The sequence below is a fragment of the Pleurodeles waltl genome, chromosome 11, assembly GCF_031143425.1.
Source record: "Pleurodeles waltl isolate 20211129_DDA chromosome 11, aPleWal1.hap1.20221129, whole genome shotgun sequence".
Classification (NCBI taxonomy): Eukaryota; Metazoa; Chordata; class Amphibia; order Caudata; family Salamandridae; genus Pleurodeles; species Pleurodeles waltl.
In genome coordinates, this window is record NC_090450.1 from 567,448,546 (window position 1) to 567,472,349 (window position 23,804).

Genomic DNA, 23,804 nt, shown 5'->3' on the forward strand with positions numbered 1-23,804 from the left:
ATGCTCCCATGATGGAGGAGAGGGCCTCGTGGAGAGTGGGTTCCCTTGGCCTGTCAGCCCCCTGTCGCACAGCAGCCCTCCCAGTTCCCCTGTGTTCCTGGGCCTCCGTACCCTGGAGCATGTGCCCACTGCCACTGCCCCCAGGTCCCTGTTGTTGTTGGGGTGGTGGGTTATCCTGGGTTCCCTGTAGTGGGGCACACACAGCTGATTGACGTGTCCTGGGGACGGAGGTATGGGCCCGCTGGGTGGGTGCTGTGCTGGTGTTACCAGAGGGTGGAAGGTCTGTGGTGGCCTGTGCCTGTGTGAGGGGAACCGACTGTCCCGAGGCCCACGATGGTCCAGGCTGGTCATCTAGATCCATTTGGACAGAGCTGCTGTCATCACTGTGGGTCTCTTCTGTGGGTGGGGTGGAGATGTCTGGACCTTCCTGTCTGGTGAGGTTGGGTAGTGGTCCTGCAGGGGTGGAAAAGCATGATTATTGCATCTGTGTGTGTCATGGTGTGCAATGGGTAGGTGACCGTGTGCCCCAGTGCTGGCATTCCTGTGTAGGGGCTTGTGTGATGATGGTTTAGGGGGGTGTATGGGTATGTGAAGTGGGCATGCTTTAGTGATGGGTGTCCATGCTTTGGTGTTGCATGCAGGGCTTGGTGTTGGGATGGGTGGTTTGTGAAATTGAGACATTTTTGAGGAGTTGGAGTGATGGGGTGGGGGTGAGGGTGAGGGTGGGGGTATGTGATGGCATGCAGGTAGGGTGGGGGATGTAATAGTTAAGATTTGTCTTACCAGAGTCCATTCCTCCACCGACTCCTGCGAGGCCCTCAGGATGCAGAATCGCGAAGACCTGCTCCTCCCATGTTGTTAGTTGTGGGTGAGGAGGTGGGGGACCACCGCCGGTCCGCTGAACCGCCTGGTGGTGTCTTGAGACCACGGAACGCACCTTCCCCTGTAGGTCGTTCCACCTCTTCCTGATGTCGTCCCGATTTCTTGGGTGTTGTCCCACTGCGTTGACCCTGTCAACTATTCTTCGCCATAGCTCCATCTTCTTTGCAATGGAGGTGTGCTGCACCTGTGCTCCAAATAGCTGTGGCTCTACCCGGACGATTTCCTCCACCATGACCCTGAGCTCCTCCTCCGAGAACCTGGGGTGTCTTTGCCGCGCCATGGGGTGGTGTAGATGATGTGTGGGGTGGTGTGTGTGGTGATAAGTGTGGTGATATGTAGTGGTGTGTGGTGTTTTGTTCATGGAAGTTGTGTGGGTGATGGTGTTGAGTGCCTGTGGATGCTAGTTTGTGGATGGTGGTGTCTCTCTCTGGCCTTCTTTCTGAATTTTTAGTCATAGGATTTTGTGGGTGATGTGGGTGGGTGTTTTATATTGTATTGGGTGTGTGGGAGTGGTGTGTGTATCAGGTGTGTGTATTTCGAATTGTCCAATGTGGCGGTCTTTTGTATATGTGTGTGTATTTTGAGCGCGGTGGTGTGTACCGCCAATGGAATACCGCGGTTGAAATACCGCCGCGTGGATTCGTGTGTCGTGATAGTGTGGGCGTATTTCTGTTGGCATGGCGGTGTCGGTTTTGTTTTCGCCAGTTTATCACTGACCTTTGGTGTGGCGGACTTGTGTGGGTGTCTGAATTTTGTCGGATTTCAAGATGTGGGTCATAATAGCTGTGGCGGAATCCCGCGGCGGTGTGTTGGCGGTCTTCTGCACGGCGGTAAGCGCCTGTTACCGCCAATGTTGTAATGACCCCCTTGGTATTGCGAAATTGTGTTAAAAACAAAAAAGACCCCACGCTCAGTGAAGTTCTGAGCAGCTCAGCAGGAAGTGGCGGTTCATCCACCCACTGACAGAGCTCACCTGCTGCCAAAATGTGAAAAGGGGAGATTTGTTGAGCCTATTTGCAGTCCTCGTAAGGTTCATCACCAATCGAAAATGTCTCAATTATTAGATCCTGTTCAAGAATTTTCTGAAGCGGGATGTTATATTAGCACCTCTTGCAGACTATGAAAACCCATATCTATTTCACATCTAGCTCTAAAAAACATTAAGGACTCAATTACTGTTGCTTGCTCAACAATTTATGTTCGTCTCCTTCAGTAAAACAAGTGACTATTGAGAAACCTGCAATAAAAGTCTTCCCAATTTTCAAAATATGTTGGTCTTGCAATACACACATGTAAAGGGAGATAGGAGCATTTAAGAGGTCACCGGCACTATAAAAATACAATATTGATTGTTGCTGTACACCTCAGGATAAAGGAGCTAAAGCTATGTTAAAGATGCAAAAGGCAACACTGTACAGAACATCTGGAACCCAGATGAGCAAACACCCGGACACTGGAATGAATCACCAGCATTAAATGAAAGTTTTGCTACCAATGCTACAGTATGCAGACTGGAGACCATTTCTCGTAAAGGATGACCGTGGATTACATAGACAGTTATTGTCACAGCTACGGAGAGTGCAGGTTTTGGACAGGCTCACATTCTACCAAGAAACAGGGGAGATATGCTAGAAGTATTTTAATAGTTGAGAAGCATAAATGCTGCAGAGAAGAGGTATATATTCTAGTCCGACTCTAGAAGAATGGGTCATGAGACAAGGGTTGTCCAGTGAAGCTCCATAGTAACCTAAGGAAGTTCCCAAAAAGAAGGTCAGAAGTGCTTGAACTGCTCTTTAACGAATGAGGTGAACAGGGTCAGCCGTAGACGAAAAATAGTCCCGGGCACAAAAATAGAAGAGGGCTCTCCTTAACGAATTAGACAGCTAAAAAAGTAGCTCATGTTTGCAAGTTGTGGCAGTTTTTAACTTTTAAAGACATTCTGTAAATGTGTTTTGCAAGATATGGACGACTGCATGGATTTGAGCTTTCTGCAGGCAAGGTTTGATTTACCATTATGAAAACCAATAGGAAAATCCAGCCCAGGGCACCATAAAACAGGCCACAAACAGCCACAAAACCAGTCAGTACACTGTGCTGTCCGACCAGCCTGTCGGGTGCTGCCTGATTGCCCAATAGGCAAGTCAGACCCTGGAGGTGACGAGGAAACCGTAATAGAATATCAAATGGTCTGGCACAGACACTAGAATATTGCAATTTCAAAGCAAAGAAAGAGCTGGAGACTAAGGGCCTGATGCAGAGTTGGGAGGAGGGGTTACTCCGTCACAGAGGTGATAGATATCCTGTCAACCGTATTACAAGTTTCATAGGCTATAATCAAATTGTAATACGGAGGACAGGATATCTGTCATGTTTGTGATGGAGTAACCCCTTCACCAAACTCTAAATCAGTTCCTTAGTCCTCAACTACAACCCCTTCTGGTATCAAGACTTCTAGGATGCAGGAATATCAGACCGTTACAAGTTGGCCCATGAGAATTGAGGAATAACATAGGGGAACTTGTGTTTCTGCACTGGTTCCTGCATGTTTTCCAATATTACACGGCCTGTTTCCACCCTGAGATCTACATTGTAGAGTATGCAACATAAATAATATATAGTAGTCATTCTTTTATACTAAGAGGGCCACTGAGAAAGGGAATCTGGAAAAAAACATGAACACTGATATGGACACTGGAACATGGACACTGATAATGGGACACAGACCCATTAATGAGACATTGACCGTGTGACACCAAACATTAGGATTGTGACTATGCAACACGGTAATAGGACACGGAGACAGGAACAGTGACTAGGATTATGGGCAAGGAGACTGGGACAGAAATATGGACACAGGTATGTACATTGGAATGAAGACACTGGAGCACAAACAGAGATGCAGGGACACAGACACCAAGATGTGGACTAAGAGAACACAGATCCAACAGAATGTACAGAGTTTGGAACACTGTGACACTGGGATATGAACCCTGAAAAACAGGAATTGACCCTGGAAATAAACTGGGACACTCAAATTTGAATAATGAGACACAGGAAATTGGAATCTTGGCATTGGACTATGGACAGGAAAACTGGAACATAGACAGGGAATGTGACAATGGAAAAAAATTGTAAGAGCCAGGCAAAGACATGAGGACAGTGACACTGGTATATGGGCTGCAGTACAAAGATCATGGAATACAGATACTGACAAACATGTGAGTGTCAGACATCAGTGTGGTTGTTTGTCACAATACCAACTATGAATGTATCATCACAAGAAGCATACATAATGAAGTATAGATTTACTATTTTTAACTCCACATCTTCTTAAGTTGATGATATGCCGGTAGTCGATAGTGAGGAGTCAAGATAAGTGCAGGTCGATATTTCAACTTTGATACTGTGGAAGAACACCAAAGGTTGCTAGTACAAGGACATGGACACGGGGCCAAATCATCAGACCAAGGATGCAAGGACTCTCAACGCATCACATGAACACAGACTAAACACAGGGACTTTTTCACAAAATGAGGAACAGAGACTGGGAGACCAGAACATGGTTATTGATAAACAGACACTCAGCCCCAGACATGGGCAGATGTATATGGGCACTCAGACACATAAAAGGGAAAGGAAACTTGTACATGGACAAAAAGACCTGGAAATGGGGACATAGCTCTTAGGAAGGACACACTCAGCTAGGCAAGGAGACAGGTGCATTGATGCAGCGATGTGGCCAGGCTCTGGGACACTGATATTGGAATGCTCAGCCATGGATCATGGGACTAACACTGCCCAGAGCAGGCACAGTCAATGGGACAAGGAAACTGGAACACAGACTTGGGCATAGGACACTGACCCCAGTAAATGGCTACCAATACATGGACACTGAGAGTAAAAAAACATGGACGTTGGGATAGAATAATAGGGTGTGCATGCCAGAACTGAGACACTAGGACAAGACACAGGGACTCAGACCTTGGGACATGGACTCTTAGGAGCAGATAAAATAACATTGACACAGCTGCGTGGAAACTAGGACAATAAAACTAGTGATTAGGTCAATAGGATATTGACTTGGATTCAAAAACCCTGGGAAATGGCAGTCATTCTCACCATGACATGGACAGATACTAACCAAGAAATTGTTGCTTGGATGCTGAAAGGGACATTCAAATTATAAAATGGATTTTGGAATACTGACCGGAATATGGACACAGGAACAGACACGGTGAAGAGAAGAAAGGCACAGTCAGAGACGCACTAGGACATTGACTCTGGTACATCGGCTGAGAAATGGACACCTACACCTAGACATCAGAACATGGCCATGGGTACAGGGACCGGGTAAACAGACACTGGTATGTGGACACCGAGGCACTGAAAGGGACATTGTCCGTGGAACACTCACACAGGGACATGGACCAAGGTGTACAGATATGGACTCTGGGATGAACTCTGGCTCACCGAACAAGGACATAGACACTGGGACCCTGGTTGGTACACAGTCAGGGAAATGCACGTAAAAACAAGATACTGAACACTGACACCATGACATAGGATTTAAAGACTCATACCTTCCCTTTCACAGCCTTCAGTCAGATTTCCACCCAAACACCAGACTCAGACTAACCCATGACCTCCTTTAACAAGATAACGGAGGCAGCAGATAGAAAAGGTCCCTTTACTTCTCTAGCTCCTTGATGTGTGCAGGTCGATATTTCAACTTTGATACTGTGGAACGAAACAGCTAGCCTCAAACGTACATCTTTTGTGGACTGGTAACCAGTGCAAGCTTTTGAGGTGATCGAGAAAAGAGGTACAAATATGAGCCTGGCACCTCCATTCTGGACAATGTGAAGTCTGTGACCCTGAGTACAAGTTGATGGGAATTTTCTGACACCTGAGTAAACTCCAGTTTGCGCTGGGATAAGGATCCCGAGTTGGGTGGTATTTACTGACATCTGGTAACTATGGGGAGACTTAAATATCTCCCCCTCCATTAAATGTCAGCAGGTCATTCCTGCCAGAATTTAACGATGAAAAGAGTTCTGTATTCAGTGTAGTGTGCAGATGTTATTTCCAAAACCTCGTCATAGGTGCCCTTTATTGCACCCGATAAATAGCTATGTCCTAAGTTAGCCTTCACTCCGACAAATTCAGAATCAGGGCCGCCTACCTGTTAGACATGCGGGCAGACCTAAATAGATGGAGCTACTGAGATCGATTCTTGAAGTAACAAAGAATTAACCAATTTTTTTCTGACTTGATAAGGGGAGAAGAGAAAAAGTATTTCTTAAGGGTCTAAAAATCGTGAAACATGGCTCCCCTACTGTGTTCGCGCACTCTAGCAAGGCAGGACGCCCTCTCGCAAGCTCGTAGTGCCTAGAGTCCATGCATATGGCAGATGCTGCACTTTACAAACACCACCCAACAATAGCAGCGCTAATGCCCAGTTGATCCATGTTCTGGTGAAGTGCTCATTCATCTCCTCAGTGGGTTCAAGCCTGTGACCTTTTTACTCAAGCATGTCAGATACATGGAGCTACCAAGCAAGCTCCATCCTTTGTGTTAATCTGGTCTTTATTATGCTAAAATTGTAATTTTCTTGCAAAGTGATCTCTGTGTAACACTGGCCAGTTTTTGTCCTAGGCAAGAGAGTTTAATGGAAATCTGTGAACGTCTAGGCAGCTGCTTACATTATTGTAAGGAGGTGGAGTCATTGGTATGCTAAAGTGGTCAGTGACATGCTAAGCAGGTCAGTACTTTGCTAAATAGGTCGATTTTCGTTCAGCGGTTTGTTTGTGCTTAAAGCTGATTAACTTCAAACATGTATTTCAGAAATTTGAATCCGTGTCATAGCTTTTAGGCTGGCACTTTTTTTGTCATAACCACCCCCCCCCCCCACCCACTCCCCCCGCCCAAAAAAAAAAAAATTCAAACACTTCCTTTCAATATAAAGTCGTTTCTGCGGGTTAAATTCCGGAGAGGTCGGTGACAGCAGTTGCTTACAATGACCTGTAAATTTCTGGTGTTGTGTTAGAGCTTATTGCGTCGTGTTACTCTCATAATAAAGACATGTACATAATGTTGACCCATATTTCTTTTTGTAGGACGCACATTTGGTTTTTACCCAAGGCTACTATGTTTATGGATCTTTGAAAAAGGGAAGACTTAGCCGATGCAGCCAAGATTCAAAATTGCACCCCTATATCCTGCCGCTGGTACATAAAACTGAGCAGCAGGTCCTAGCCCGCCGAGGTATCTTTGCATTGCAAGCGAAAAAAAGCGAATCAGTTAACGCATAGAAAAGCGTTTTATCGATGGCTCACTCCCATAACTTTTAATTCCAATGGTGCTCTTTCCTACAAAGGAAAACTCCTAGGTCTTCAACCATCTTACTTTTTTCCTTAATTGTAGACACGTGGACTAATAATATTAAAGCCAGGTTTCATGCGTCTGCCATTTCGCCCAGAGTAAGACCGCCCTGTGTATCCTAAGGAACCGGTCAGTTTCGTTGGGGTTTAGGGCCCTTATCAGTTAGTTGTCAGAACGGAGGGTTTTGCGCCTGCAGCGCCGCGGAGACTGCAATCCCCAGCATGCCGACGCCGCTGGGGGAGGGGCCGCCGGCTGGAGGGGGTGGGCCAGCGGGAGCGGAGACCTGCAGGGCGGAGAGTGTGGGCCTGGAAGTAAGAGGTGGGAGCGTGGGAAGTGAACTGAGTCAGAGCCTGGTGGAGCTACAAAGGGAACGGTGGTGCCGGAAGGGAACGAGCAGCGAGCCCAGGATTATCCGAGCCTGCAGGGACCTAGGACCGGCGGAGGGAGTGCTGGAGCGGAGCGCACCGCGTCAGGGTAAAGGGACCGGAGGAGCCAGGCTCGCAGGGAGAAGAGAGGCTCTGGAGCTAGCGCCCGGACTTTGCTGGTTGAGGTGCTCGGATCGGCCGTTCCCCCGATTCTAGGTGGTCTCTCCAGGGGCTGCTTGCTCCAAGTTACCGGACTGAGTGGTTTCGTCGTTCGCGGGGGTGGACTCCCCAAACGTGCATCCGCCCTCCAAAAGGAGTGCTTTTGCTGGTGGGTTCCTCTTTGGTGACTTTCTCTGCGACTGGCGTGTCTTTCATCTGGGATCTACAGGGTGCGAAGGAGCAGCTGGACTGAAGGTGAGTTCGACATCAGTAAAACACCTTGGACTCTGCTGTAGAGCCATGGGACTGTGAGCCACCCCCGAAAAGCACTAGTACATCCATAGGGCAGACCCCACCTGTGCAGGGCTGGTCACAAGTTTGTTGTGCGAGAGTTGGGAGCTTTGATCACAGTGGTTGAGGGAATGCCATTGTGCGCTTTTCGGCCACAAGCTCTTCTGTACGCGAGACTGTTTTAGGGGGCGCTATCCGCCTCCCTCGAAGTGCTTCTGGGCTCGAGCTGGATCGCAATCACTCCTCACGGGATGTCTGGTGTGCGCATGAAAACACTCAGAGTTGTGTGTGCTGTGCCGGTTTGCAATTGTTCCAAAGGCTCCTTGACGCCGTGCTTCGTGGCACTGCAGCCTTAAAAAGTGTGTTGGGCATTAGGAACAGGGGCGTAGCTATCAATAGTAGCTCATGTGGAGTGGAACCGACGTCCATGGAGTTAAAAGGATTCCCTCCACTTTTTCATTTTTTTTTACTTAAAAAGTAGGGTTTGTAGGGTCTGATTCCCCTGCCTTCTGTAGGGCTCATATCACCCACGCCACTGGTTAGAAATGCATGTTGAGGTGGGGGTGTTAGAGAAGTGCAAGGGATAGGCGAGGAACGAGATTAGTTTGAACGGTGTGAATCTCCGGTGGGTGCGGTGGTTCACCAACACTTGATGTTTCAACCCCCTTCTGTTGTCGGGAAGCCCGCTCCTGCTTCCCTAACACTAAAGAAAACAAAAGCTTGCTCGGCTCAGGCAGAGGGGGAAAAGCCATGCCTCGGGCCAAAGAAAATAATCCGGCCCGGGGGAGGGGCGGCCTGGGGCTGGAGGGCCGAAGGAGTGGAGTCCGTCTTAAAGGAGGGGGAGGGCGGCCCTTCTGGACCAGAAAGGGAGAACAGCTATTACCCCTGCCAGGGAGGAGGGTTGTGGGGGGCTTTCGCCACTAAGCCTTGATGCGCCGGAGCGTGGATTGCCTCGTGGTTCCAGGGACGAACATTTAACGCTGGGGTTGATAATGGGAGTTTGGGGGGGTGGAAGCCTGCAGCAAACCCGGATGAGAGTAGTGGTTTCTTTGGGGTGATCCCGGGTGCTCATACGAGCGCTGCTGAGGGGGGTGGGGAGGGAGTTGTTCCATTGGGGGAGGACGCCTTTGCGAGAGATGGAGGAACGCGCGCCTGGACATAAACTTTTTCGTTTTTTCTAGCACCACCGTCCTATAAAGGCTTCCCGTAAAATCTCAACACCCCCCCACCCTTACTTTTTAAAACGTGTTTTCCATGCCTGGTGTTTGTTGCAAGCTGGGCGTAAGGAATGTGGTGTGTTCGTGACTGCTTAGTTAGGGGGGTGGAGTGCGAGAAGAGGTGGGGATGCGGTGGAAAGGGATTGCTGGGAACAGTTGTTTTTTGTGCTGGCGAGTGAGTGACGCGTGTATGAGGGATGCGAGGAGTAAATTTTGGGAAAAGGGGATGGGACAGCGCGTGCTTTTGAGAGCTTAGCGGAGCCCGTGCGCTGCGGAGAAATCGCGTGGAGCATACGTGTAACTTTCACTTCTGTAACCTCCAATCCCCAGCACTACTGACTAACGTTACTCCTGGACCCCTCCCATGCTCTAATCTAACATGCCTCCTGCACTGATGTAACATGTGGTCTCGCCTCTTGCACTAATCTAACTTTACACCTAGTTCCATCTCCTGATGACCTCTCCTGCAGTGAACTAACATTACTCCCGGTCCCCTCTCCTTCACTAATCTAACATTACCCCTAGAGTGATGTAACATTACTCCCGGTCCCCTCTCTTGCACTTCTCTAACTCTACACCTGGTCTCCTCCCCTGAACTGGAGTATTCCTTCTGGTCCCCTCTCCTGCAGTGAACGAACGTGCCTCCCGGTCCCCTCTCCTGCCCCAGCCCCTGTGTGAATGTAACTTGCCTCACCCCAGGCACTGTGCACACCTGAACGCCCTGTGAGAGGTCGTTGTCACTGTATAAATAATGGTTCTTTGGTGTAACCCACACATGGCTATGCCTTTTTGCACGTTTTTAACCTACAACTGGCTTCACCTCTAGCTCTATAATTTCACAATTGGCGCCATCTTCTGCTATAATAATGTAAACCGCGCCGGGCTGCTTTCTGCACTTTTGTGACGTACTCCTTGTTCTGTCTCCTGCTGTAATGGGGCCCTCGCTTCACTGACGGAGCCACTGTTAACTGCGTGCCTTGGCCCGTTTTCTGTCCCAGTCCGATCCTGAGTGTAACCCTCACTTGTAAGACTGACTCACACCCAACTCTAATGCATCTGTATACACTTCATCTCCTGGCTTCCGCTCCTGCACCTTTCTATCACTAGGCCCCCCCTGAAAACAAAAATCCGTTCCCATAAAATATAAAAGCGCTATCCTGTGGCCGTGTATGTTTATTCTCTTCTGTGCCTTTAGCTCACCGGTCACTGCTGCTTTCGTGCGCGCAGGGCATGTTGTGGTGTGTGTCCCGTGGTGACACCGCCATTTAGAAGATTTTAACTGTAGCGGAGCCACAGCTGACCCTCCTCCACCGCGCGAGGGCCTCTCATATGGGCCAATAATAAGAGGATTTGTCCGATTGGCTCTAGTTGGTGAATGATTCCCCACCATGCTGACTCCGGGGTAAATGACAAGGTGTATCTCTAGCAGAAAAAAAAAACCACACACACAAAAAAAAAACATATTCCCACCAAGAAGTTCGTGTCAAAGAACGGCGTCCAGTGTACCATCTTCAGTGGCGAGGTACATGAACCCCCCCCCCCACATATCTTTTGCTTCCCTATTAGCAGCCTCCCGCTGTCCTGCACGGGTTCAGGAGCGGGCAGCTCTCCCTGGGTTCTTCTCCCACCCCCTGCCACAGCCGAGGTCTGTGAGGCGGCTTCCCGCGGGAGCCACAGCCCTGAGTCAGGTCGCGTGAGGAGCCGCGCGCATCACCGCGCTCACGTGCTCGGTGAGTGTCCCTCTGGATGCACCGGAAGTGGGGCCAGGCTCTGTTTTCTTCATCCAACGACCTGTCGAGATTACATTTAGCTGGCACGTTTAGTCTGTCCTGCCCAGAGGCTGCGCATCAGCGTGCTTCGCGGTACATTGCGCTCCTCGTTTGTATACAGCGCCCCTGGGTCTTACCTGCCAAATTTCCATGTCCACGAGTGACACGCTGCTCCCATCCAGGTTCTGTTTTTCGACACATGCTGGACATTTATGTGATTTTTGTAGTAGGACTGCAAGGCCGAAAGTCCCAGAATTCAAAGAATAAACTCTGGACTGAAGCAGTTAGTTAAGGCAGTGACCTGAGAAACCTGGCAGGGCCGACATGTTAGGGTGGCTTGAAGTCTTATCCTTCTCTCCATATATGAGCATCCCGTGTGTGGACGGCACCATTATTTTTGGGTATTCACCGCTCTGACACTGGCTTGGTATTAACCTTTTTGGAGCTGTGCATACGTTGCGTTTAGAATTTTTTTTTTTTTTGTAACACAGGAGTGGCCCCGTTAAGGCGCACTCTGAACACCTCCATTGGTCACGTGGTCCTGGATTAAAATAATAAGCGTTTCTCATGTAAAAGTTACCGCCAGTGAAGACTACGTGGACTCTAAACCTACCGCACCTGTCCATCTTCACGTTTAGCCTGTCGGTCGGCTAAAGTGTTTTGCCTTCTGCATCATGCTAACTCTTTGGTGTTTGAAAATAATGGGGGCGCGCCATATTTTTTTTATCAGAAGTAGCCATATGTTTCAAAATGTAATGTTCCAGTCGCGATGACCCATTGAATCTTGTGTTGGAGGGCTGAACTCCTGTGCGCCCAGAATGGGTTAATTCTGATGTCCGTACCAACGCACGTGTTGGTACTAGTGAGTGGATGCCGGCGAAACCTTGCGCAAACTGCGGAAGCAAGTAGCGCAGATGGATGTTTGCGCGTGCAGGCGTTGACAACACACACTGCTTTGGAAAGGTTACTTCATCTCCAGTGTGGCGTTGCTCAGTTTGCGCGTGGAATTAGCTTCCCTACCGTGAGCAGGCACAGGTCTTCTACTGCTCTGCACACACCGTGACAGACTGCTTTGTTCAAAATCAGGGTTGCACCAAAAAAAGATAACGTCCGTGTGCTTGAAGGCTCTGTGTTCTATTTTGGGCTCTAGTCCCTTGGCTCAGTGGCTCATTTTTATTCACTTTTCTTTATCTTCATGCAGTCTTTCGGGTTTCTTCACTCCTTTGTTTCGCCTTGGGCGGTAATCCACAGCTTTTCAACTGCGTAGGTTAGATGTAGAGCCATCAGTTTGGCAATTCTCTCCAGTCTATTTACTTACCTTCTTCTCTTGATTTGGATACTCTGACCAACATTTACCGGGCCCGAGACAATTTGCATTTTGTCTACGTTTTTTTTCTTCGTTTTTTACTGTCCTCAGTTTTTACTGGAGGCTGCTCTCGGCAAGCATTACCCTTTTCACCTGTCTGCATGTGGCAGTTTAATTCCAATGCATGCAAAGGAAGGCTGATTGGCTGCCTTTGTGAAACTTCTGTTGTATTTTAAGACAACATGGGGGAACCGGACATCTTCCCGTGCCCTAATACCTCTACTAAATTCCTATTGACCTTTTTGGTGGACTAGCCAGAGTTGCCGTCTGTTTAGACAGGAAGCATTCAACGTGGAGGCCCACTCCAGTTATTCAAGATACCAAACACAAGCTAAATTTGTTTAAAACTGATCTGAGTGGAACTTAATGTATAGTCTGTGATTATCTTTTAAATGCTGGTATTAATTGCCGCATAGGTCCACATGAGACAGTTGTCTCGTCTGTTCCACTCGGAGGGATTTCCAGACACTTTCCATATGGGATAGTTATTCCCTGTGACCTAAACAGAACGAATTAAAGCATTCAAGTACATCCTAATCACCAGCCTGGATGTCTTTATTCGTAAGGCAATAAACACTACGCCGATGGCTCTCTCTCCTAATACAGAGTTGTGTGCTGGGGAAAAAGCATAGGCAAAGTAACAAATCTGTATGAAAAGGGGCTACGTGGGGGAAAAAAACAAGATTGCTTTGTGTATAGAAAGCTTCTAAGTGGCAAACAATATATTATTTGCTGCTGCAAGCTACTTATGAGGTGTAAAATACTTCCCCCTTCACTGCAACACTAGCACCATGCAAGATGGCCACATAAATATGTAAACATAACTGGAGTCAATGAAAAGTCCTATTCAAAGATGGAGGTAGAGCTTGTGTTTGTGATTTGTGGTCATAGTCAGGAGTGGCGCGGGGTGGTGGGGGGGTTGGGGTATTAATAAAAAAAAATTAAAAAAATTACCTGAATAGTTGTCACTGCCGCCACCACCACCGCTCCTCTCCTGCATCAGGCACCAGCTCCCACCCTGCGGCCAATCTGAACGCTGCTGTCATGCTGCTGGCAGCATGACAGCTGCATTTGGATTGGCCAGAGCACACTGGGAGTCTCTGCCTGCTGTCTCCACTAGGTTGGAGAGAGCCTAGTGCGCATGTGTGTTTGGCCGGCCTGAGGCAGCTTAGTGGAGGAGCCGCACCTGTATTGTTCGATCAAATTTTCCTCCATTTTCTAGGAATGGAGATTCCTGCAGTGTTTACACCTAAAAAAGTTCTGTAAGGTTGATGGTGGCTCCAGTATCTTTTGACTCAGTTTGTTAGGATGACTGGTGAATAACACAGATAGCCTTGTATTCCATCCTGCTTGCAGAGCATTTAATAGCAGATTGATAAAGGGCATTGTGGCCCTTTTTCTCACATTAGCTTGTCTATCTCCCTCATAGAAGCGTACAGCTCTTCACACCCTGCCCTTTGCTTCCTGCTGTATTGAGTTTCTTTGTGTTTCTTGACAGACATCCCTACTATTGGACAGATGGTGTTGAGTAAAAATGTCTTCGGTCATCAAGAAGGCAGATAGCATAGCCTCTGTCCTCCCTCTTTGACTCTTGCTGAGGGGTGGTTTCTGATACTATGGTTCGGTGCATGGTGTGATACATGGGAGGTAAATGGTGTTTACCTAATGTATCAACTGCCCTCTCTGCTCTATGTGAAATAAGATAAAGTGCTTGGGCCTTTTGTCTTATCCAAAGTGTATTTCATTGCGAGTGTGAGTTTTGTTTTGGGAATGAGGAATTTCTCAGCCCAGCCTGTGGACTGGCATTGGATATGAGTAATAGTCACTTTTGAATGTCTGGCGTTGGCAAATCATTTTTCAGTTGAGTAAAATGATGTGTAATACAATCAATTATAGGCATTTTCATTTTCTAGGTAGCCAGCCCTCTTTATCCATTGGTTTGTTGTTTTGTCATTCACATTTTTTTTCTGCCCACTGCAGCAGACAGCATGGGGCAATGGGTCAGCCCACTTCAGTTGGTCAAGTTAGTTCGCAGTGAATGACAGCATTCTTCCCTTTTACAAAGGACAACACACAATGTAGTTCTTCTCTTCAGTGCAACGATTACTGGGGCAATGCATACCTTTGAGGCAAAAGTATTTTTGCTTTCAGTAAAATGTCGTTTTTTTGATTGACAAGGGGCCATCAGTTTTCCCAACAATGTTTTGCAAAACAAAACCATGATAAAATAAAATGAAACAAGCAATTACGAAGTCAAGAGGCTGACAACCAACACTAGAACGGTTGGCTATACCAATGCTTGTTTTCTTCTTCAGTTTTGGCATTTGTTTTATGTATTGCAAATTGTTGTATGGTAAGGCTGTGGTAGTTGCCTGTTGGCTTTCTTGTGGTTGTTTTATCCTCACTTTTCTTTATCGCCCAAGTGTAGCTATGGGTGATTGTGGAGATGGGGCTATCTTGCAACTAATTCAAAAAGTGAGCACATTTGATCAATATGCACACAGTGACTCAAAACTGGAATCAATTGCATGTACAAGAGTTATCCTGAAAGCATGGCATCCAGCTCTCCTGAGTTTGGGTTACACTGGACACTAACCTTAGTTTTTTTTCTTGACGTGTTGTATGTAGGGCTCAAACCATGATTACAAAAGATTGGTTGTCAACCTTGTCATTGGCATCACACCAAGGCTCGGAGATGTCATCAGATATTAATGATTTGCTCTTGAAATTTGTTTATAGTGTTTGGTGTGAACCTCAGCAATAGTGGGGCAATTCTGTTCATGGTTAAAAAGGTGGTACCCGCTGTTTTGCTGCAGCACGCTATGGGTAAAGATGTGGTATGAGGAGACATTTCTGATTCTTTGGTTGAACTTGCATCCAATTGGGCAAGGTTTCTTTCAGTGAATGTGCAGAGGCATCAATAGGGTGGGCTAGCTTGCACTTGTCTAGGCTCATGTGAAGAGGTCAAGAACCTCAACTGCCTGGGGGCTATGCAAGGCAGTAGGCCTACCTTATGTGAACCGTCGAACCCTGGCTGCCAGGAGAGCTTCTCTTCAGAAAGCAATATAAGCAACATCTTGCTGCTTTCAGCCTTATTAGGCCTGGCCTGTGAGGTATAGCTTGGATATTATGGTATAGGGAGAAAGGGACCCACGTTTAGGCACATCCTTGGCCATATAGGGCTTTACATTAAACACACAAAAGATGATGGAAGGAATGCTTGCAAATAGTCTTAATCACCGCCAGTCACTCTAGCATTCTAACCCATCATTTTTCACTCACTGGGCTATTTTAGGCAGTGTCTTCCTTATGTAAGTCAGTACTGATGCTGCACCTCATGGGAACAGTCCACCTGGAACTGCAGGAGAGGCCCTCTCCTGAAGGGAACACCAGCAATCTCGGACTGACTAGGGCAACTGAACCAGTTCTAGTGGTGACAGGAGATCACAGCTAGACATTAAACCTCAGAATTCCTGCAGTTTCTCTACCTGTTGGACATGCAGGCACATGGGATAATGCAGACCTGCCAGCTTGTGAAACTTTTCAGTGTATGAGAAGGGGGTGGTCTTTAAGGGGGTGGGGGGGCGGGGCTTGTGACAAGCACAGCACAAGACACCTAAATTCACTGTCTTCACCCCTAAGCAGAAAAAACAAAGCTTCCAGGCTGCTGCTGACTTCCTGGGGAGGTCTCTTTACTCTACATAACATACATGGGGCTGAGCAGACACTCAAAACAATTAGCTGGAAACCTGCTGTCTGCTGGGGTTTCCAGCTAATAGTATGCTCTCCAGTAGGTGACTGTGTGATGGGAGCTGATATTGTGTGACACACTGTGGCATTCTGTGAGTTGGAAGGTGGGGGAATGGGCATCAACAAGGACTTAAGTATTTCCATCACGGTATCCCATGCGGAGCTAATCTAAGGCATTTTAAAAAACTGGTTTTCTTAGCTATGATGATTGTTCAGTGCTTTCAGTATGTAGTAAAAGCACTCAATCATTGTGCCCATCTTTTATCAGAAACGCATTTTGTAAGTTTTCCATATCTTGAGCGCCCTTCTTTACTCTGGGTATTGTTGGTTACATGTTACCTGGTCACCCTACCTAGCAATGTTCCTGATTTGTGTAAGTTCACCCTTATCCACCACAGGCTTCCAGGTGTGAAAGGCCTTAGCTGGTGATCTCTTTATAAATGCACCCCGAGTCTAAGTTATATATGATCATATTCACGTAGTTAAGTCTTCTCTTAAAGTTCTCAGAGTGGGGGCTGCGGCCTGAGGCTTTGGTCTGTGATGTGTGCTAGTCTACCACTGGAGACACAGCTTTGCCCTTTGGAGTCTATCAGATCCTAGTGGCACAGGTTGACCTTGGAGAGAGAGCTGCGGCCTAACTCGTGGAAGGGGTCTCATGCCTGGTTCTGTATTTTGCAAGGCGCCTTTTCAGGGCTAGGCCCCTCAGAAATGAGAATGTAACTCTACACACCACTCTGCCATTTTTATTTTAATAACGAAAACTATCCAGTCCCAATATTTGGTGTAATGTTTTTTTTTATAGGGCGATTAAAAAAAATAACAAAAAAAGTATTTATCGAGTGGATTGGTCTAGCCTTTGTTCGTTAATAAGGGTGCCACAGCCCCCTTAAAGCCTGCAGTACCGAATACAAGAATCGTCCAGTTATTTTTCGTTTTCCAGTATACCTTTTGTCCCTTTAACCCAAATGCTCTTCACTGGCACGTTTCAAGTAAAAAGGCACGTGTTACATTGTTACTGTGTTCTGTGCTCATGTCAGTTGCAACAAGCACATACCCAGAGCAATAATGTAACACGTGCCTTCCTTCCACTAATAATGTATCTAGTTTAGAAAAGAGAGAGATGGGTGGCAGCTATGAAGTGTTACCTTTCAGCCATTAAAAGTGACAAAAAATAACAAGTTACATGGGGAAAAACGAAAATGACTGACGAATGCTGGGGTTCTTTTACTGTGGACTTTTTAGAACTGAAAACGTGTTGGGTGGAACTTTTTCTTTAGTTGTGCATTAGCCTACGGTTGCATCCTGATCCCGAGTCGTGGACCCTTGAATGGCTCTATCAAAGGCTTGGGTCTCGCCTGAGCATCCAGATGCCTCTAGTTCCCAAAGGCCCTTGTTAAGTGTCAAACTCCCCAGCCACTTCTTAAAATATGTGTATATTATACTCAGTTGTAGGGACTTTCAGACATCCCTTTTCCCACATTGGACTGTTGTCATTCGCATCTTTATTCCACCCAATACAGCATATAGCATGTGGTCCTCTTCAAATAGAGGCTGACATCATTTACAGCATTTTCCTCTTTCACAGGAACCACATCAGCACACAAAGTAGTTCACTTCAGTGCCATATTTGAGACTTACATTTTTTAAAATATATTTGAGCTCTCTCTCTCTCTCTCTCTCTCTCTCTCTCTCTCTCTCTCTCTCTCTATATATATATATATATATATATATATTTTTTTTTTTTCTTAAGTGTATCCCTCAACCGAAAGGTTTTACCAAAAAAAAGGTGTCAAGACAACTGTTGCAAAATGTGGTGCCCGACCTATTGGCTTTGCCAGTGTTTCTTTAGTCAATCGGGTTGTGTCTGGCCCTCTCAGCTAGAGAGGTGTGGAGAGATTCAAAGTTTCTGTTTTCAATTTCTTTTTCTTTCATAAAGGAAGGATTTTTATAAAATAATTTTTGTCTTGCAATTACCATTATCCTGTTATGACACTGTTGGCCACGCAATGCTGAGTCCTCTGTGGAATGTAATCTCTGAGTTGACTTTTGACGCTTGTTAGCAGTGCAGAGGCGGGAGGGTGATTTCCAGTTAATTCCTTAATGGGCTTCATTCGCAGTTCGTCATTGAAAGGCCGGACGCACGCTAGTTCCCCGATGTTTGAGCCTGGTTGGCAGAGGAAAGAAATGCCACATGAGCGTGCAGTGGGCGCATGGCAGATATGTGGGACAAAGGAATTCGAGAGGACGGGGTGTGCAAGCCTGACTCAGGCCCGAGAGAGGTCTCTGTGACATTACTGCAATTGTCAGACCGAGAGCTGGGAACAGAACAGACAAGGCCGTGTGACTGGAAGGCCCCAAGCCAACCGGGCCGTTCCGAGAGTTCCAGTCAGGCAGGGGCCTCTGAAGGGCTGACCAGGCCTGTGCAAAGTAGGCCGGACGGCAGACTCGTGCCCGATGTACAGCTGACTGTGCCTAGCCCGGCCTCTCGAATACGGTGGCTGATGGGTATTGTCCTGAATATCCTACTGTGCCCTCCTTCGGTTTGTGGGGGCCGGGGGGCATGCTTTTGTCAGGTTGGACGTTCCTGGTCGAAAACAATCTACTTTACCTTCTACCCACATAGTTGCTAAATATTTAGTTAGGTTATTTATGGCATTACTGTGGTTGCCATAAACATATGTGACATTTTCTTTATCTTTTGTGACATATTATCATGAGCTAAGCAAATCAATAAGATCTGTTTCACTGTTGCTTACATAAATAAGACTTTTTAACAATGCTACGAGCTCTCCCAGTGCTAATATTTAAGATTCACTTCTGAATTCAGGAATCCTATGTAGTCTTTCTTCGATAACATTTAAATCCGCTGGGGCCTCTCCCTCCCACGTAGGTGCTTTCTCTTCAGTCTGGCCCTTGTGCTCTTTTCGAGCACCCATAAAATAAGGCTGCCTCTCTCCACTGCCGTGTCCGCAGCTCAGAGCAGAGAGCTGTCAGAGGAAGGAAGACAGTCGCATCCACGTGTCTCCCAGTCGCGGTGTGCCTTCTCTGCAGAGCTGTAGGCCGTACATGTCCGATGTGGACAGAGCTCTGTCGCATTGTGAGGTGTTGCAGAGTCACAAGGCACTGCTTGCCAGTGCAGGGGCTGTCACTGTCTGGATCAAGGTGCAGGCCCCTCACAGACACTAAACAGTGTCCACGGGTACGCATATAGCAGCTAAATTCAGCCTAGCCCTCAAATACCCACCTCCCTGTGCGCTAACCCAGTACATGTACACTGAGCCTGGGGAGTGGCGCATGCGCTGTGACTTTGGTCCATACTCGTGGAGCAGAGAAGCCTGCCCAGTCCCTGGCATGCCGTACCCACAACACCCTCCGCTCTCTACCATAGGCTCTAGCTTGGCATCCTGCGGTGGGTAAAACAACTCTGCTCTGAGATTGCTATTCTGGCCTGATTGAGAGTGTCATGCGATCTGGGCAATGCTAGGATCTATGAATTTTGTGAAATAACTTCAGTGCGGCCACGCAGGGGGCGAGAACTGATCTGTGTTTCTTTAATGGTTGTACCTGACACTTGACAGTGGCTACACCCCCAAACTTTAGAATAGCCTTTAATTTACCAGTTTGTGTTGCTTTTCTTCCGTCTGTCTGGACAAGAAGTTTGAATTAGTACCTACCACATCAGACTTGTTGTAGCACATAAGCAACAAGCTAGGGTGCCAAATATTTTCCAGATCAAGTTTTGAAAAAGGGGGAGGGGGCATGATAAAACATCTGCTAAAATGGTTGCAGAAAAGTATTCTGTTCCGTGTTACCTATGCACTACCGTGCTCTGGTGTGTACATTTCCACTTAAGAACACCCAGTGTGTAGCTTCCATGTCTGAGTGCTTCAAATGTTAAACGCTGACAGTTAAAAGTTTACGCATACTTTGTGTATGCCTGAAGCCAATGATCAGTCGCCAACCTCTGAATGTTCACTGAGGGAGGATGCTGCTAGTGAACAAGTGTTAACCACGTCAGTAGGTCTTGTTGGAACCTATTGGCTTTGGCAATTGCTTTTGCTGGTGCTATACGGCGTCAGAATGGCATAAAACATTGTCAAAATAAAACAAAAAAGGTGGGGTCACGACTGGTATGTCAAATGATGTGCTTGAGTCCACATGCGGATGGATGCATGTGTTTTTATCCAGGATGGCAGGGATCACTTGGCTCAGTAATGTAAAAAAAAAAAAACACTTTTTTTTTTACGCACGAAAATGCCACTAAAAAAAGGCCTGGTTGTTTGGGACTGGGGGTGTAACGGAAGAGTGGGTGAAGAAAAAGTAGCACACAGGGAGTAGTGAAAGAAGCACAAGAGGAAGAAAACACCACAGAAGCACATGGACTACAGAGGGCAACACAGAGGGTGGGATAAGGTGAAAGAAGACCATGAACAAGAGCAGTGTGGGGGGCTGGAAGCGCACAGGGTGAGCAACATGGAGGAGGAGCTGGGAGTGAAGAACACATCAGAGACAGCTGAAAAACATATGCACTTGTGGAGAGCTTTAGCAACAAGAAAAATATTTCCCGAAAAGTGAGAAGTGGAAGGACACAGGTAAAGAGGATTTGCACCTGGGGAGGGACAAACACAAAATGGGCAAGGCAAGCGAGTGGCAATAAAGCCAACCAATGGTAAGCAGTGTACGGACTTAATATCCACTGGTAAAATCTTTGTAAGCTGACCATAGTTATTTTGCAATAGGACAGATGGTGCTGTCTGATAGGCTGAACCTAAAATGTCTGTTCTGCCAGTTTGCTGTTCAGCTAATGGACCAGGCTTGCTAAGGAATCTGCCTAGGCATCCATGAAGGATGAAGGTGCAGTGAGTGGGGATCAGAGTTGCTTACCAGACTGGGTAGGTGCATAATGCTTCTGCATTAGCTGAAAGGCAAATGTTTTAGGCCAGTTATTAAGGAAGGATATACACATAATTCTGTATTTTAATGTATGCTATGGCACCCTTAGGCTGTGTTCCATCATAGAAGGAAATGTATTATTGTCTATCAGAAACTTGTGTGCGTAGCTCAGAGGCCAGGTGCGGAGCAGATTAATTTGTCACACCAAAATGGTGCTCACCTGGCCATTGTACCCATCTGAAAAATTGCACCTCGCTGCATCAAAAATACTAGCATTGGCACAGCCAGTAGGCCATGCAAAATTAAATAAAGGAGTGCCAAGGCAAACTAGCCTTGTCACACAAGACTTCATTTTCGGGGGGTATACATTAAATCAGGGAAAATTCCATCTCTCACAGTGTAAGACTGCCAATGGCTGAAATGGGCTGACCAAGTGCTCCCTGCTGTCTACAGTGGTGGGCGGGAGCAAAATGTGAATGACACTTGAATAGGCCAGTGGATGAAGAAGATGAATCAAAACCACCTGTATCTACAAATGTATTGGTTTCTTTATTATGAGCTTTTTGGATAACATGAGGCTGGCTAGACAACTAAACGTATCCTTAGGCAATACCAAGGAAACACGTTTTATACAACATACAAAAAGGCATTAAGCCTATTTCTGTGCATGCAGCGCTTTATTTGAGCCAGCGGATGCTGGTGGGGTGCCCGGCACTTATTTTTAAGAACCAGCACTTATTTTTTCACATCAGATATTTACTGAGAACAAGAAAGGGAAAAACAAACAATTTGGAATTACGGAGGAGGGGAGCGAAAACTGGTCACAAAGGGAGAAGGCATGAACTAGGCGCAGCATGTGGCGCACTGACTTCAGTTGCACAGGCCAAGGGCTTCTGCACAGAGCTTGGGGCACGAGCACTCCTTTCTGTTATAAATTAAGCACTGTATAGGGAACTGCAAATGTGCCACCTAACTGCTCGTTATGCTTCGGACATAGTGTCACTGGCACACTAGGGCAGCCGAGGCCTATTTCACGGCAATCTGTCCCATTTCCAATTCCTGGTGCTGCTGGGTGTTTCCGTGGTCCTACGTCCACCAAACTCCTTCTTCTGTCCCTCTACTTTTAGGGTCCCAGCTCTGATTCCCTGTGTGGACTGGAGCTGAGCAGCTATTCTCCCTCTGGGGATGCTGCTGTGGCTCAGTATGGACAAAGGACATTGTCACCAGAACTGTCCTGCCTGTGCTACCATCGGGCTCCATCTGCTCTGGCATTCCATGGTAGTCGCAGACAGCCTTGCACCTTGTCACTCACCCGGTGTGCCTAAAGCCACCAGTAGCCTGCTTTGGCATCCAGAGATGATAGACTGAGGGGACTGTCGGTGCTGAGGGCCCTCCACGGCGATTTAGGAGTTGAGATGTTGGATGACTTTCCCCGCAAACTCAAAGAGAAACTCTTTAAAATAAAAAAAACTTGATCAAAAGGAAAACCCACTTATCAAAAAACTTGCTGACATTTCTGCGAAACCTTTTGACTGCTAATCATGGTCCATCACAGCGTGGGGCCTGTGAACCAGTTCACCTGTGACAGCAGGTCACAGATCAACAATAAAAACAAAAATGCGGCTTGCAAAACTTCAAAGTGAGTGTGGGGGTAATGAGGTTGAAGCCTGGGTATCCAAAAACACCACTGTCAGACCGAATTTGACAGCCAGAGGAGAACAGACAAGTGCTGAGGGCAGAGTAAACTTCAGAGGCGCAGCTGCCCTGGGTGCAGTGGGTGCCCAGAGGCCTTAAGTATTGGTGTATTTCTCAGGTCAAACAGCAGCCATGTGGGTCATTTCCTTTTTTGCAGTAGGGCCCATGACACATTGGCTGTGCATCTGCTGAACTTCACAAGCGTCTGCCCTGTGCCAGTGAGTAAACAGTGTTGGCTCAAGGCAGCAGCGGCTGGCTGGCCCGGTGTACTCCCATCGCCTGCCCCACCAGGCCGAGTCCACTCTCTAGAGCTCAGTGAATTTCTACTGGAGCTCGGTTTAACTGTGGCATGGTCGGATGGCGCCTGCCACCACTAGCCCTCCAGGGAAATGGTCGGAGGTCAGGTTCGTGTTGTCGCCTGGGTGCTGGCTGTTCCTTTAAAAGCCTCTGAACATTGCACAGAGCTACCAGCCAAGTTTCCTGTGTCCACCCCTCTTGTCACTCTTTTATTTGTAGTGCGTGTTGCTGTGTCCGATCATAAACTGTCAAGGTGGGGTTTACTAGGCCAGGGCAGAAAATGCCCAAAATAGATTTCCAAACGTGCCTGGTGTGCACTCCCACCTCGTCCTTTATCATCCTGATAAGAGAGCTGTGGAGATTAGGCCGAAAGGGACGCGTGTTTTTCCCTCTTTTTTTCTGTTTTTTTTTTTTTTCCTTTGGGTACGGGCTGCAATCCCTGCGCTTTCTTATAGACCGTAATGGAACCCGGCAGAAGGAGGATCCCCCCACCTATTTTCCTTGAACTCGTCATAACCCGAGTCCTGCTACATGGTTTGTGTCAGTGGCCGACCTAAGGCCCTCTTTAACCTAATAACATCCGCTGACTGGACATTAAATTGTGTGTTTGTTTTTTTTGGGGTTTTTTTTTGTTTGTTTTTCGGTGCTTGGCCGTTGGTGGTTGCAGGGGCGGGTCCCCTTTCACCTTTAAGGTGTATGATTGGGGCTCGAGGAAGGGCGCGTGGTTTATCTGCCCATA

The 23,804-nt window shown here is 47.2% G+C and overlaps 1 protein-coding gene across 4 annotated transcripts in view; it reads left to right on the top strand.

Moving 5' to 3' along the window:
- Positions 1–7,566: 7,566 nt before the first annotated feature.
- The window catches only part of FGFR1 (fibroblast growth factor receptor 1), a 185,599-nt gene continuing 169,361 nt past the window's right edge, over positions 7,567–23,804 (top strand). For 2 of the 4 annotated variants that reach the window (XM_069214012.1, XM_069214013.1), the window contains exon 1: positions 7,567–8,042. The gene's annotated coding sequence lies outside the window, so the exon portion shown is untranslated. The remainder of the gene's footprint in view (positions 8,043–23,804) is intronic. The other 2 variants (XM_069214014.1, XM_069214015.1) reach the window with 1 other exon arrangement.